Here is a 16,985-nt window from a genome sequence, read left to right as displayed (position 1 = left end):
TGAAGGCATCTGACCAATCTGTGCATCTGACCAATCCGTGCTATTTGGGCCGGACGGCACGGATTGGTCAGATTTTTCTCAGTCCTACAGCTGCCACAGAGGTCCGATTATTTTTTTCCCTTTTTCTGAATACATAATGTATTGACTACTCTCAGGTTAGCAGGATCATTTCACCCAGTATAACAAAATGTGTTTCTGAACAACATTACAGACCCTAGCTTTAAGACTAACTTAACCACATCAAGTTACTCTTACTCAAAAGCCCTGTATTGCTTTAATGTATATCCAGTTCATTCGCTGAACTTAACCATATCACATAAGTTTAACGTAGGCTTCATACATAAAAAGAAAGTAACCTAATTAAGTTTAAGTCACTTAAGTCACTGTTGTACAATACATGTCAGTTAATTGAGTAAATTGTATGAAAACTGGTTTATTTACATCTACTTAAAAATGTTATGTCAAATGGTTCCACATAACTTTGTTAAGTATAACCAACATAACTTTTGTTTAAGTGTACCCAAGCTGGACGGTCTCACTGAAACTGGCTGAGAAGCCACATGGGGAACTGGCTCACAGCTAACTGCAGGCACACTGTTAACACGAATAAGTTATCAGAACTCCAAAAAATTGAGGCAATCAATTGCCTCAATTTTTTTTAAGTTCATTAACTCAAAAGTCAAAATTTTCCAGAACTTAAAGGTTGGATGACTTTCTACTTGTACCTTTAGATAACAGTTAAATTAAAGTGATTATTTAGCTCAACTCAAATATTTGCAGTTAATATGACCTACAGATTTCTGTTAAGGCAACTCAATTATTTTCAGTTAATATGACTTGAAGTTTCCAGTTTTCAAACCACTGGAATAAGTTCACAGAACTTTAAAAAATAAGTACACAACCACACCATTTTATGTTAACCAAACTCAATGTTTATTAGTTTGTGTTGTCATTGTTTTAAGTACACATTAGTCACATATATTGAGTTTGAGTTTTTACCTAAAAACATGTGACTCAAAACTTAAAATGTTTGAGGCAATTGATTGCCTCAATTACATTGAGTTTAACAAACTTAACATATCTAAAAGTCATGAACATCTGCTACTGAACAGTATTTTCTTGCCCGCTCCCTTTTAGCACACTGCAATGTGAAAATTAAATAGAAAAATGAATAATATTTATTTATAACATTTATAAATCAAAATAAATAGAACGAAAAACAAAAATTGAGAGATGCAAGAAGTAGATTAACTGATTATTTGCAAACTTTTTAAAAAGAAAAACTCGAAATTCTCTGATTCTAGCCTTCCAAATGTGTTCCTGGTCACTTAAGGCCCTAGGAAATAGATATTTTTCACAAATTTCTGATAGTGACCAAACAACTAATCAGATAGTCAGGAAAATAATCAGAGTAATCAAAAGCAATAACAAATAATACACAAATAAAATTATCTTTTGTTATTGGCTGTAAAAAGAAAAGACACTGCGTGCTTTTGGTTTTCTGGCTAATTCCTATGTAAGGCAACAGGGCAGCAATTTGGATGAAATTACACATATTCTATAGACTATTTTAGAACATTTTCACTTAAAACTCTAAAATGTAAACATTAACCAGTATCAAATGCACAGTGAAATTTGGGACATCTTGCGTAGCCCAGAATGATTGAGAAAAACATTAAAACATTATAAATGACAAATTATATGACTTATATTATCTCATTATATTAATGAAAACAAAGGCATATGGTGTAGTTTGGGCGTATTTGCTTAACACCTACAGAGTGCAGTAACTTTTTGATTATTTAGACAAAAGGAACTAGCCTTTTATAATGCTTTACCATGCAGCCTTCTTTCAGATGAGTTTCTACATCGTTAAGTCATTCTTGAGGGTCTGCAACCTGGGTGACAGTTTACCACTTTCTAGACCAAGTAAAATCTTTTGAGTGAAATCAAAAGTGTTGGTCAGTGCTTTGGGATAGCTGAGGTGTATTGCATAGATCTGTCCAAAGACTACCAAGATTCAAGATTGGGGAGGTTGACCACAGCATCACTTTCAGTGACGACAGAGATTCTCACGGGGTGGTAGTAAACTGGTGTCATGGTCACTGATGACAGTAAGGGGCTGAGGCCCACTGCAACACCATCAAGCTCTTGCTCATCAGACTTGTCCTGAGAGACCTGGGTCTCATTCATGTTAGTGTGAGGAGCTGAAGAGGACGGACGTGCTCCGTGTTGCTCCGTGTTGAACAAGAAGAAGCCAAAGAAGAGCCTGACTGCACGGAAAAGTGAGACAATGCCTCCTAAGTCAGACCTTAAGTGGGATCAATTGAATGAAAGCCTGATGGAATTGAAGAAACAACATCGGATTGTGACCGATGAACTTGGGAAAGATCTGATGGCGGAGTTGAGAGAGATGAAGAAACAGATAGAACCTCTCAACAAGGCAATGGCTGAAATTAAACAACTCCGGCAGGAGAATGAGAAAAAAGACCAGCTGATAAAGGAGCTGGGAAACAAAGTGGAGGAGCTGGATCAACAGGGAAAGCTCAATGATGTAATTGTGACTGGCCTCATAATCAAGCCTCCAACCTACGCAGCGGCGGTTGCAGCTGGGAATTCAGCCCATGAGCCTGGTGAATCTGAGATGAAATCTGTGGAGAAGCAGGTGTCTGAGTTCCTGAATGGTAAAGGCATCGAGGTGAATTTCGGCAACGTGGAAGTATGTTACCTCTTACCTCGAAGGAAAGAGTCAGCAACTCGAGCTGTCATCCTGAAATTCATCAACAGAAAATACAAGACTGCACTGCTGAAGCAGGGCAAGAAGCTCAAAGGCTCGAATGTCTACATCAATGAGAATCTCACCAGAAAGAATGCAGACATCGCCAGAACAGCTCGCCAACTGAAAAAGGATGGTAAGATACAACACACCTGGACGGCTAACTGCAGAATCTACATCAAAACAAATGGAGCATCAGCTGAAGAAGTCAAAATAATCCAGATCAGGAGCAAGGATGAGTTGGAGAAATACAATAACTAAGGTATGGCTCACGAACACTCCATAACTACAGCACAGCAAAGTTCAACGGTTCTTACACGGACTGAAAGTATGATGGGAATATCTGAAAGGATTGCTGAGCTAGGAAGTGTGGACTTCATTACAAATCAACATGTGAATCATACCTTATCTGACCCGAACGAAGGAATTGACCCGGATAATCACTTCTGTTTCAACATGACTGGGAATTGCAAGTATTATACTGAAGTTCAATACAGAGACAGCGCTGAGATGGACGGGAAACTGTCTCTAATTCACTTTAACAGCAGGAGTCTATATACCAACTTCGGCCACATCAAGGAATACCTAAATCACTTCAAAACCCCTTTCACCATCATTGCAGTGTCGGAAACATGGATTAATGAAGACAAAGGCACAGATTTTTTCCTGGATGGATATAATCTAGTAAAAAGTATGTACATTCAATCGTTGATCAGTACAGATCAATACAGGTGGGTTGATAAAGGTCAGAGGCACAAATCAACAGACACTGTGCAGACACTGTGTTGAGACGGCATGTGAGCATAACAAATACCATTCTGTACCCAAACAATAAGTTGAACCTGAGAAAATTGTATGGTCCAAGGCCAATGCCAGTTGTACATAGCAGGATGTTGTTATAATGTGTATCAACAATGTGAGATAACTTGGGTACGAACACTGTGACACTACTGTGAGTTATCACAAGTTCTTCTGAGCTGTGAAGAACTCAACTAGCCCTGTAAATCGGCACACAACAGTAGACACACATGTAATCTGTATGTACTGTCTAGAGCTTGAATTCAGCTCTGTATGCTACTGCTGTAATATGTTTTGTCAAAGGTCATAACAAAAGAAGTTGAAAAAAAAAAAAAAAAGAAAAGAAAATGTAAAATGCAAATGACAAGAAAAGATCAGGATGAAGATTTTATCCTGTGGGTAATGGGGGCGGGACTTGATAAGCTTTGGCTTCTCCCACTTTTCCCTTTCGGCCATGTGTATTGTATTATTTGAACAATGATGAAATGTGATGTTTATGAATTGACATGCCCGAAATAAACAACATAAATAAATAAATAAATAAAATGAATGAAAAAGAGATACTAATCACAAACTAACACATGGAACAGAACAGATGACATATCATTTATCTTTCTTTAACAAAGTCCCATTGAAATACAATATCTCTTTTACAAGGGAGACCTGGGTCTCATTGTAAGAAGTGAAAAACATAAGATCCATGTTCTGCACACATGAATCAAATCTTCACAAATTACTGAACATCTTATCACATTGAACAAAACACCAATACAGTTCCTTTGTAGTGAGAAGAAAGAAAACAGACCATACACGAAAACTGTATGGGTAGACTAAACAAAGTTAAGTCCTAAACACGTATGTATTTTGATGAACTGTTTACATAATACCCAGTAGAGTCTGTCTTAAGGACACTCACTGTGCAGGTTCTGAAAAATCCAGAAATGTCCTTGCACAGATAGTAGACAGACAGTAGTACGCTTGGTGTGGATGTCATAAAATTCCTATTCAGATAAAAACAGAATTTTATAAACAGAAGTGTTTACTGAACAAAGCTGATTTTAAACAGTCCAGTCAGAACATATGTCTACAAATAACCTGTTCACATCATTAATACAAATGGCAAATACAAAGTGGACTAATTTCAAAATTTACAAAGCTCATTTAAATCATTAAACCTGTTCAATGTTGAACTGGTTCAACCTATGAAATGTGTAATAATCTATTTACCTGTTCATCATGGATTTTTTAAATACAGCAACAACACTTTGAAAAACAGTTCAATTTGAAGAATCTAGCACACATTTATGAAGCAGAAAATAGCAGCCAAATGAGTAAGAATCACAATTTTCACTTTAAAAGAGAGAGCTGATCCATATTACATCAGATTCTATTTTGAGAGCAGGCCAGAGATCCATGAGCTCGTTCACTGCTGGGCAGGACATCACTATGGTCTGTCGACGTAGGGAAAATGTGGTCTCCATCAACTTCCAATGAGGGGCAGCTTCTTCTCAAGTCTTCTTGACTTCTTCAACAATTGTCGGCAGGGACGGGCTGGGGCTGAAATTAAGCCCGGGAGCTTGGTTTGGAGAGGCCTTTTATCAGATTGCATGACGGACACAAGTGGAACCGTAATTTTAACATGAATACTTTATTTGCACTATAATTGTGATAACTTGTATAATGACCAGGACCACACCGGATGAAGTATCGAGTGGCAGCCTTTATATAGTATATGTTCAGGAAAATATGGCAACATACAGAGCTCGTAAAATACCACGTTCCACTAACAGGAGATGCTGACTTGTACACCGCTTAGAGGGAAAGAAGTGCAGAATCTACATAGCTCCATGTGAGAGCTCCCCTAGTGGTATTTACAACACTCCTCCTCCACTAAATTCCAAAATTCTCTTAATGCAAATAGACTGAAAATTTTAACTCAGGTTGTGTCATTTCTTTCATACACCTTAACTCACTGAACTTCAAAAACAAAGCATTACTCTTTTGGCGTACACACTTGCACCTTTCACTATAACACATAACTGCTTAATTAAACATTCAGTCTGTCGGGAGGCTTCCGAGCCCGCTGTGACTTGCATATCTCCAATGCTGTAGCTGGCACAGCTGGTGTAGGAGTTTTGGGTGGTTCTAATGCAGGAGCCACCAGAGGGGTCTGTGTGTTCGTGATCAATTGTCCATCCTCTCCCGCGGGCACAGACTCTTTTTCAAGTGACTCTTCTTCTGGCGATGCTCCCACAGTAGTCTGGCTCACTAGGGGAAAGTCTGAGGTGTTGATGATCTCTGGGCCTGAATCATGACGCAGGCGTACGTGGTCCTGATGTCTGCGGAACACTCATCCATCAGTCAGTTCCACAACATGGGAGAGAGGACCTCTTTGTGTCAGGATAACCCCAGGTAGCCATTGCTGATTAGAGTTATTGCTGAAATTTTTCACACAGACATTGTCACCTGGTTTCAGCTGTCTCTCTCGCGCATGTTGATCGTGACCCTCCTTCTGCTTTTCCTGCTTAATGTCTGGACGCAGCAGGTCCAACTTTGACTTAGGCCTACGACCCATCAACATCTCTGCTGGAGTACGTGATGTAGTGGAATGTGGGGTCAGGCAATATTTAAACAGGAAACGTGAAAGTCTAGTACTGAGGGAATCACCTTTCATCCGCTTCAGACCCTCCTTCACCGTCTGGACAGCTCTCTCCGCTAATCCATTCGAGGCTGGGTGGAAAGGGGCTGAACGAATGTGACGGATGCCATTCTGTTCCATGAACTCACCAAACAGCTCGCTGGTGAATGTCAGACCGTTATCCATGACCACTGTATCAGGCAATCCGTGGACTGCAAACACTTGCCTGAGCTTGTCTATGGTTGAGGGGGCTGTTATGTTGGCCATGATGTGAGCGTCTATCCACTTGGAGTGTGCATCTACCATTATGAGAAACATCTGCCCCATGAACAGGCCAGCAAAATCCAGATATAGCCTTGACCAGAGGTGACCTGGCCACTCCCATGGATGCAAAGGAGCTGGTGGCAATGTGTGTTGATGTGACTGACATTGTGTACATGCCTTTACCTTGTTCTCCAGGTCTGAATCCATTCTTGGCCACCAGACATATGATCTTGCCAGGCTCTTCATTCGTGACACTCCTGGATGAGTTTCATGTAGTTCTTCCATTATCTTTGTGTGACCTGGGGGCGGCACAACTACCCTTGAACCCCAGAATATGCAGCCATCCTGCAGGCTGAGTTCTGTTTTGCGTTTGACATATGGTTTCAGTTCCTCACTGATAACAACACTGGGCCAGCCCTGTAGCAGGAAAGTCTTTACTTTGGACAGTACTGGGTCTCTCTCTGTCCACTGCTTGACCTGGGCTGCCTTTACAGGCGTCTCTGACAATTTTTCTAACGAAAACACAGTTTCTGGAGGCACATATGTTGACACCGGCGTGTCCGGCAATGGCAGGCGACTCAACGCATCAGCGCTTGCGTTGTCTTTACCTGCTCTCTACTCTATGGTGTACTGGTAGGCTGACAAGATGAGTGCCTAACGTTGGAGTCTGGCTGATGCTAGCGGTGGAATGCAGCGTTTTTCACTGAACAGACTCATCAGTGGTTTATGGTCGGTGTGGACTTTGAAAACACAGCCATATAAGTACTGGTGAAAACGCCTTTCTGCAAAAACAATGGCTAGACCTTCCTTGTCTAACTGTGAGTAACCTTTCTCCGCAGCTGTCAGCGTCCGCGAGGCAAATCCAATAGGTTTCTCTGAGCCGTCTTTCATAACATGTGAGAGGACTGCCCCCACACCATAGGGCGAAGCGTCACATGAGAGAACGATCTCTTTATCTGGATCATAGTGAACTAGCAGCTTTGCTGACTGAAGGAGCTCTTTCACCTCCTGAAATGCTTTCTCCTGCTCTGTACCCCACTGCCACTTTGTGTCATTGTGCAGCAGCTTGTACAGTGGTGCTAACACCTTTGAGAGGTCCTGCAGGAATTTTCCATAATATTTCACCATGCCCAGAAATGAGCGAAGTTCAGTGACGTTCTTAGGGCTTGGGGCTTCCTTGATAGCCCTCACTTTGTCCTCCACTGGGCAGAGACCCTCTGCTGTGATTTTATGTCCCAGGTAGGTCACACTTGGTGCCATGAACACACACTTTTCACGTTTCAGCCGCAGCCCTGCATCTGAGAGTCTCTTAAGCACCTGTCTCAAGTTTTCAATGTGTCTAGCCTCAGTAGCCCCTGTAATTAAAATGTCATCTAAATACACGGCTACCTGTGGAATCCCTTGTAATAAAGTGTCCATTGTCCTCTGGAAAATGGCAGGACTGGATGCCACTCCAAACACAAGGCGATTGTACTTGAATAGTCCTTTGTGTGTATTTATCGTGACACATTTTTTTTTATTCCTCCTCTAGAAGAAGCTGCTGGTAAGCGTGGCTCATGTCAAGCTTTGTGAATAGCTTACCTCCCGCCAGCGTTGCTAACAGGTCATCCACCCGTGGCAACGGGTACTCCTCCAGCTTTGAGACCTGATTCACAGTAAGTTTATAGTCACCACATATACTTGCAGTTCCATCGGGCTTCAAAACAGGAACGATGGGAGCTGCCCACCTTGAGAACTGGACAGCTCAATGATGCCCTGCGCCTGTAAACGTTCCAGCTCTTCCTCCACTTTGCTTTTCATTGCATAGGGCACCACTCTAGGCTTGAAGAAAGCTCCTCTCTGAACACGTCACTGTATTGGTGCAGAATGTCCTCTGTTGTGTGTGTATACTTGATCTCATGCCAATTAAGCTTAATTTTTCGAAGCCAGTCGCGGCCCAAAAGACTAGGCACACTACCTTTCGCTATTACAAGTCTGCCTTCAGCCCTCTGACTTCCTGCTGCAATGTTCACATGTATCACCCCCACATGAGGTATAGCCTGACCTGTGTATGTCCTTAGTCTGAGTGTTGAAGGCTTGATAGGAGGTGGCTTGTGTCCCCATGTCCTCCTGTAAGTCTCCTCACTGATGACTGATGCTGTAGCCCCTGAATCAACCTCAAACTGAAACTATGTGAAAACAACTGTCACTGTTGCATAGTAGGGCATAGGCGGACTCTCATCTGTGTCCACTGCAAACATGTTGAATGCACACGCTGACTCACCTTCGTCTTCCTCGACGTGATGTGTGGGCGCTTTAGCCTGTGGGGCTGTCCATTTGTCTTTTTTAGCCTGTGTCCTTTTTTATTGCAGGCATGACAGACAGTTTCTTTAAATTTGTAGACATTTGCATAGTGTGCCCCTCCACACTGAAAGCATTCCACTTTCTTTGATGGTTTTGCAGCCTCTCTGTTCACGTAGTGCACAGTTCCTGGCTGTGATCCTGCCTGACTCTTTTGAAGGTCTTTGGCATTATTTGCAGCCATCTCCATCCCGAACGAAATTTCCAGAGCTTTCTTTAAAGTCAGTGGTGGAGTTTCCCCCAGTAAGCAGCGCTGTATGGCATCATTATTAATGCCGCATACTTATCTGTCACAGAGCATGTCATCTAAGACATCCTTAAAATCACAGTGTTCTGACAGCTGCCGCAGTTCTGCAACGAAATTAGCTACAGACTGACCTGGCTTCCTAAAATGGCTGTGAAATCTGAAACGTTGGACTATCACTGATGGTTTGGATTGTGGTGATTCCCGACGAGCTTGACCAGTTCAGTGTACTCAATTTCTCCTGGTTTCTTCAGTGTGGCTAAGTTCCTTACTAGCTTACAAGTCTTTGCTCCACACACACTCAGGAGAATGGAGCGCTTTTTAGTCTCCTCTGCTATTCCGTTATCAGCGAAAAAGTGTCCCAACCTTTCCTCATACTCCGTCCAGTCCTCGTCCCCTTCCACGAATTCACCGATAGTCCCAAATGTAGCCATTTGAGTGCAAGGCTCTCCTCCTCTCTGCTACGCTCTTCACTTCACTGCATCCACTCGTGAAGAACAGCCGCCTATTGTTGGCTAGCTAGCACACTGTGTCTTGCTAATGCTAAAAACAAAAACACGGTGGAAAAAAAAAACAACTTCCAGTTCACCTCGTCGCCAAAAATATGTGGTAACTTGTATAATGACCAGGACCACACCGGATGATGTATCGAGTGGCAGCCTTTATATAGTATATGTTCAAGAAAATATGGCAACATACAGAGCTCGTAAAATACCACATTCCACTAACAGGAGATGCTGACTTGTACACCGCTTACCCCCAATTTCCACTGGATACGTCTCCGCTGCGTTGCGTCTCCGCCACGCCAGCGGAGCAGATACGTTTCACTTTAGTCAATGTGTCAATCCCCACCAGGTCCGCTGCGCTGCGTATCAGCTCCGTCCCAGCTCCGACAGTCCGGAGCCCTCCGGCAAAAATACGCAGGACTCCTATATCTGCCGGATGCCGGAGCACGACGCAGCAAGTCAGCTGAATTTAGCACCGAGCAGACAGGAAGTCAAGCGCTAAAATGACAAACAGCATCCGGTTACCTTTCAAAATAAAACACTCCGTGTTGACACCAGCACACAAATCTCAAAAAACAGACAAACACAAGCTCTTCTGCTGATCCTTCGGTCAGGAACACTTCCTGTTATTGTTCTTAATAACACAGACCTATAACTGCAGTCGTGAGTGATTATGATTGATTATAAACCGCAACCGGTGGGGATTGCCGGACGGCGGACGGCGGAGCAAAACCGGATCGGAGCTGCAACGCAGCGGACATGTATCCAGTGAAAATTGGGGGTAAGAGGGAAAGAAGTGCAGAATCTACATAGCTCCATGTAAGAGCTCCCCTAGTAGTATAAAAATGTATAGGCTTTACAACAATAATAACTGGAGTGGATGGGCTTATTGTTTCTGTGTGACTGGAATTGGAACATCAACATATGACATCTTAATATAATTCTTTGCAAAGACTTGTTGCCAACCCAGTCCTGCACACTGCACACTGCACCTGTACCTGGCACAGTTTTTTGGTGGTTCCTGCTCCACTTTCCTCCACCTCCTCTTCCATATCCTCCTCCTCCTTCTCCTGTCCCTCCTCATCTGTCTCTTCCTCCTCCTCACTCCTATGACTGGCATTATCCTGTCCCTCTGCATCAACTCCATGACTGACACTGGCCTTGTCAGCTAATAATAACAATAACAGCAACAAAGATAAACGTTATGGCACTTTTGCAAATAATTCACAGTGTTAGAACACAAATACAATATAAAAATCAACATAACAAAAGTGCCACACACACACACACACACACACACACACACAAACTGTAAATAAATTACTCACGTTAATGTATTTTTCTTGAGCTCGTAAAAATTGCTTTATAATAATGTAGAAACAGAACAGAAAAACAGGATGTATAGCCTATATATTAAAATATTATCTTTTTAACTTTGAACACAGACTCCCTCCTGAAATATGTTTTCTTTTGCAATAAGGAAATTTGTGCGTTTTTCTGGTCAGCCAGTATGGATTTTATTTTTAATTGATAAAGCAGATTAATGATTCATGCAGGTGTAACAGGTGTTCAACAGAAAACACATTTAAACCAATGAGACGTGTTTGTTTTGCTTTGTTTGTTTGTTAAAAGCAAAACAAACACGTCTCATTGGTTTAAATATGTGTTATATGTCTTTGTGGCGTTTATGTTTTGAGCCTTGTCACTATGTGACAGACAATAAAGTTTTTTGAATCTTGAATCATTAGCTAGCAACATCATCACTAGCAAACAAACAGGTCAGTGCTGCTCAGTGTAAATGAGACAGATAAAACACAAGCCATCTGCAAAAAGTTTCAACACGACAATGACGTCATTGATCGCTGTAGCCGCGCTGACCTTCACCCCTTCACCACTAAAAGCTCTGTTAATATGGAGCATCAGGCTGCATCCTCTATTAACCTTTTTTTCTTTTTTGCCCTTTATTTTTTCTGCTCTACCCATTTCTTTCTACGGCTTATTTTTTTTTAACATGTTTGCAATTTTAATTTATCCCGCTCCTCTTTCTTCTTGTTCTTTTATTAAACTGGAACATAACGATTTAATGACAGACTGAGTGGCTGAGCCAATCACATTTCAATAGAAACAAGGATCAGCTCAAGTTGGGAGGGGCCGCTCATTTCCCCCCTTAACACTTTAGGCGCCGGGTTTTATTTTAAAAAATACTAGATTTTGACATCTAAATTTCAGAAGGCTCTGGCTTGAATGTAGTTTGAGATAGAGACAAAGTGTAAATGAGACAAATATTGAGAATGACCTAACGTTTATGAAGGGAGTAATTTTTCCCATCTAATTTGCATATTTTGACGTCATATGGTGGCGGCCATATTGGATTATGTAATTTCCATGAAATACCTGGTGTTTTGAAAGAGAGTTGAACTTATTTCATCAGATTCATCCCCTCCATCCATTTGTTATGTTGTCCACACATCAAATGAACAGGGAAAAAGTAAATTGTAAGCCAACAGTCATAAACTAGAACTATTAGTACACCACAAAACTCATGTAAACAGTATGCGTTTTTTTTACCCACCATCCCCCCCATTGGAGGACACTTTTTTTTCTTCCCTTTTTCTTGTTTTCTCTTCTCTTCTTCTTTATTATTATTATTATTATTATAATTATTATTATTATTATATGATAATAATAACAGTAGGCGTCTTTTATCTGCAGAGGCCTTATCTGTGCCCATCTATCCAGATAAAAGTTTGTAATATTTGTAGAGTGTGGAGCCTCTCATTGCAAGGCATAGAGACAATAAGAAATATATATATATATATATATATATATATATATATATATATATATATATATATATTTACATTTACATCATACCATTCATGAAACCTGTGAACTTGGAATTAGTTCATGTCAGCCTAAATACTGATGAGCATTGTCTCCATTGTTATAAGATACCAGAAATCATCAGTCAGAAAGAGGGACAAAAAAACTATAGACCTTGAATCATTGCTTAGCTTTCTGTCACCACGATATCCAATTTGCTCATCAAAGGGCTTTATCCATATACTTCATCTCTCAAGTAAGCCCAGCCACCATTACCATTATCATCATTTCCAGCCCTGTTCTGCCTTCCCCTGTTGCCCCTACGACACCCATCAGCCTTTCTACGAACACTTTGCCCACGTCTCCCCCTGCTATCTCCTCTAGTGTTGTGAGAAGAGTTGGACTCGTGTGTGCTTTGTGCTTCGTGAACACTGCTGCGGCGCATAGCTGCACCGCTGCCGCGGATGGAGGCTACGTGACCGTCGCGGTGGAAAGAGTGAACATTAACGCTGACACCCAGCAGTATTCTCACCACCCCCGCTACTTCTACCACATCCATTCGCTTCCCTACTGATACTACGAGTTCGTGTATCATTTCCATTCCCACCTATTGGGCAAAGGATCGTGTGTTAGTGCTTGTGCGTTTTCCTCGCTCTGCGCGGCACCGCCATTGCTATGCAAAGACGCACCGCGACTAGCAAGCTCACTAATCAACCGACCGTCATCTCCCAAAGCTAGATTTTCCACTTCAGAATCAGAATCACCGAATAGGAGCTCAATCACTTCCCTAAGTGTCAACTTTTTGCATGCCATTGTCGTTTATTTCGTCTCAATAACGTCGGAATCCAGCAATACCCTCTTCGGCAAAATGGCTTCCTGGCGCACTGTCTCCGCTCTCTCACCCCACAGTTTGCATGGGACTTCCTCGAACATTTTGCATTGAAGCAAGACGTTTTTATGAGCTAAGGTCTAAGTATAGGATGTCTGCCAACTAGTGGTGGGGAGTATGAACGACATGTAACACTCTATTGGGAGAAAACAGCTGTTTTGCTCAGTACCGCGGTGTGTCGCAAATTTGCGACTCTGGCGCCTAAAGGGTTAATATGCTAAATATTAGATTGACCCAGTCTGACGTTCCACTCTGTGCCACCTGCGGCCGTTTTATGGGGTAAAAAAACGTTCCGACCACCGGCCGGTTCGGCCTGGAACAGATCGGCCGTTTGGGAATACTCCCGAACCTCCCGATGGCCAGCCGGCCCCTGATTGTCGGCCTCAACTGCTCAAGGCTTGAAGGATCCTTTCCTTGGGGAAAGTTGAGTTTTAAGTTGACTTATTATTATATTTATATTTTATTTATTAAGTATTATTTAATGTGCATACGCAGTTAATGTCATATGGTCCTCTGAAGTATAATTTATTCATCTTTGTCACAAAAAGCAGCTAATGCCTTGCAAGACTCCTGTGACAAGCCAGTGAATGGCGGGGGCTTATTCCTAGCTCCCATGATACCTTCCTCAACTTCCGTTCATAGTTTTTTGACTGCTTAAAGGCGACGCAGCATAAAAACAAAGCCACATTGAGCATTGCCGTCACCTTTCGTCAAAAGTGCTGGCTTGAAAGTACATGCTAGTTTTTGTTGATCATATACATTTGATATAAATATCTTATTTACGCGTGTGTGAAAATGTGCAAGATGGGATGCGGCTGGCGTTGAATTTTTGTTTATATCTTCGCCGTTTTTTGTCATATGACCAAAAGGAAAAAATGTCAGAATCTGCTGACTCTGTTCTATGGATTGAACATGGGGGTGACGCCAACTGAGCAGAGAAGCGGAAGGGAAAGCGAGAGGGAGACGGGAGATTGACGGAGAGTGACAGAGATTGACGGAGACTGACAGAGAGTAACAGAGATTGATGGAGATTGAAAGAGAGAGATATGAGAGAGATTTTTTAGCTAGTTTTGGGAAGATTTTGAGTTTTTGAGATGGAAAAATGAAGCAAACGCTGGACTTGCAACAAGCCATGACATTCTTTTATCAACTGGAAGACGGTAGGAGCATTTCATCGTCGGAGTCGAATTTGGGGTCGGAGGGTGATGGCGGTGATGACATAGATGACCCGTCTTTTACTAGTGATGACGAGAGGTAAGAACAACTTCTTATGAACCTCCGTTACTTTTGCTTTGCTTATTACTCTCTTTGTAAACTTTGTAAACTCTCTTTTTACATGGTTTTTTGTCATGTACATGTACAGAGATGATGAGCAGCCTTGCTTGTTTTACTTATTACTTTCTTTGTGAACTATCTTTTTAAATGCGTTTTATGTCCATGCTCATTATGGGAATTGTTGGGTCTCAATAAATGGGTCTAAATAACATCATAAAGAGTACGGTCTAGATCTACTCTATATGAAAAAGATCTTGATATAACTTCTGTAATGAATTAGCACTATATAAATCAAATTGAATTGACTTATTTTCATGTACATTTACAGAGGAGATGAGCAGCCTGGAACATCTCATGTTTCACCCCCAGCAACTACCACACAGAGGGGGCATGGGAGTGGGAATCAGGAGAGGTGAGACAAACTTCTTATGAAATTGTATTGATTTTGTTTTGTATATTACTCTTTGCAAATTTTGTAGGGCTGTCAAATAATTAATTTTTTTAATCGCGATTAATCACATTTTGTCCATAGTTAACTCGCGATTAACTGCATTTTTTTGGCACATTTTTTTCTGTTCTAAATGTACCTTAATGTATTTTTTTCATGTTCTTAATACTTTTAACAACATAAGAAAGGGCAAATATGCTTGCTTTATGAAAATGTTTATTCAACACTTCAAATCATGCAGGAAAATAAAGGGCTCAAAAAATATCCCCTTGCCGTAAATGGGATCAAAACATGGTGATGTGTGCTTTTGGCGAGGGGCGGTGGGCGGTGGGCGGTGGGCTCTCTGCATCTGCCATGTGTTTGGCTTGCAAATGATGTTTGAGACTCGACGTACTTCAATGGTAACTCATTTCATGTTGACAGTACGTGCAGATAACTTTTGTCCTACCGACCGAACCATCTGATCTGGCAGTGTTTTGAAAGTGAATTTGTCGTTCATAAGTCCTTTCTCCATTTCCTTTCGCTTTTCTGTCCACCGTGTTTTTCCCGAACACCAACCCTGCTTTTCTTCTTCTGATTCCCTTTCTTATTCTTCTGCCACTTTCTTGATCAAGACTACAGGTGCCACGACGACCGTGAATCAAACAAAGCGCATTTCTTTTCTTTTTTTAATACCGAACGTTAATCGTGCGTTAAATAAATTAACGGCGTTAAGAGGATGTTGGGTTAACTTTGGCAGCCCTAAAATTTTGTAAACTATCTTTTTTCCTGTGTTATTGTCATGTACATTTACAGAGATGCTGACCAGCCTCGAACATCTCGCATTACAACCCCAACGGCGAGCACATGGAGTGGGGGCATTGGAGGGGGAATCAAGCCAGATCTCCACAAGCTCAGTCAGCATAGCCACACCACAGCTCTGAGCCCTGGAAAACAGAGGATGATCCAGATACTGCCCCACAAATCATCTTGTCTGTGCCATTTCCTGCCACTGTCATGACAAGAGACAGATTCAGGGCATTGCTGTGGAACATCCACCTCAGTGATCCAGGAGGATGTCAGAAATGACATGAAGAAAGGAACACCACAGCATGATAAGCGGTTCAGAATCAAGCCTATCATTAATGACATTCGCAATTCCTGCCAGGCTCATTACCACCCAAGGAAGGAATTGGCAGTCGATGAGAGAAGGGTGGCAACGAAGGCAAACACTGGCATGACCCAGTATATGAGGGACAAACCAACAAAATGGGGGATCAAGCTTTTCATGTTGGCTGATTCAAGCAATGGCTACACCATCAATTTCAATGTGTACATTGGCAAGTCTCACACACACACTGTGCATGGACTGTCTTATGATGATGTCATGGACCTCGTTCAGCCATCATATCTTGGGAGTGGATACCATATTTATATGGACAATTTTTATACCAGTCCCCAGCTGTTAAGTGAGTTGGCCAGCATGAATTTTGGAACCTGCAGTACCTACAGGGACAACAGGAAAGGGTGTCCCAGTGGGAGAGCAAATGCCCTCACCAGGAAGTCAGAAAGAGGCACCATGAGATTGATCAGAGAGGAACCCCTGGTCTTTGTGAAGTGGATGGACTCACAAGAGGTGTCACTGTGCTCCACAATCCATCCAGCGTTTTCTGGTGAGCTGGTCCAGAGGAGCGTAAAGGGTGGAGATGGACACTTAACTGGGCAGTGAAAGACATCCCCTGCCCCACACCCGTCATGCCTACAATAAGAACATGGGTGGGGTCGACCTATCTGACCAGCTCATCCAGTATTATTCAACACACCGCAGAACTGCTAGCTGGTATCGTACCATGTTCCTGCACTTTGTAGACATTGCAACAACCAATGCCTACATCATGCACTGTGAGATCAGCAACACACAACAGGTACAGCACATGACACACAAGGACTTCCTGGCTGAACTGTTGTCTCAGCTGTGTGGAGTGGAGAAGACAGGAGTTCCCAG

At 42.1% G+C, this 16,985-nt stretch overlaps 1 pseudogene; it reads right to left on the bottom strand.

Annotated features, from left to right (window-relative positions):
* Positions 1–5,621: 5,621 nt before the first annotated feature.
* LOC115570451 (uncharacterized protein K02A2.6-like) lies at positions 5,622–16,737 on the bottom strand (annotated as a pseudogene).
* Between the last annotated feature and the right edge of the window lie 248 nt (positions 16,738–16,985).

This window comes from Sparus aurata, chromosome 19 (assembly GCF_900880675.1).
Source record: "Sparus aurata chromosome 19, fSpaAur1.1, whole genome shotgun sequence".
NCBI classification, from domain to species: domain Eukaryota; kingdom Metazoa; phylum Chordata; class Actinopteri; order Spariformes; family Sparidae; genus Sparus; species Sparus aurata.
The sequence above is the reverse complement of the archived record's forward strand: the minus strand, read 5'-3'. Positions and strand labels throughout refer to the sequence as shown.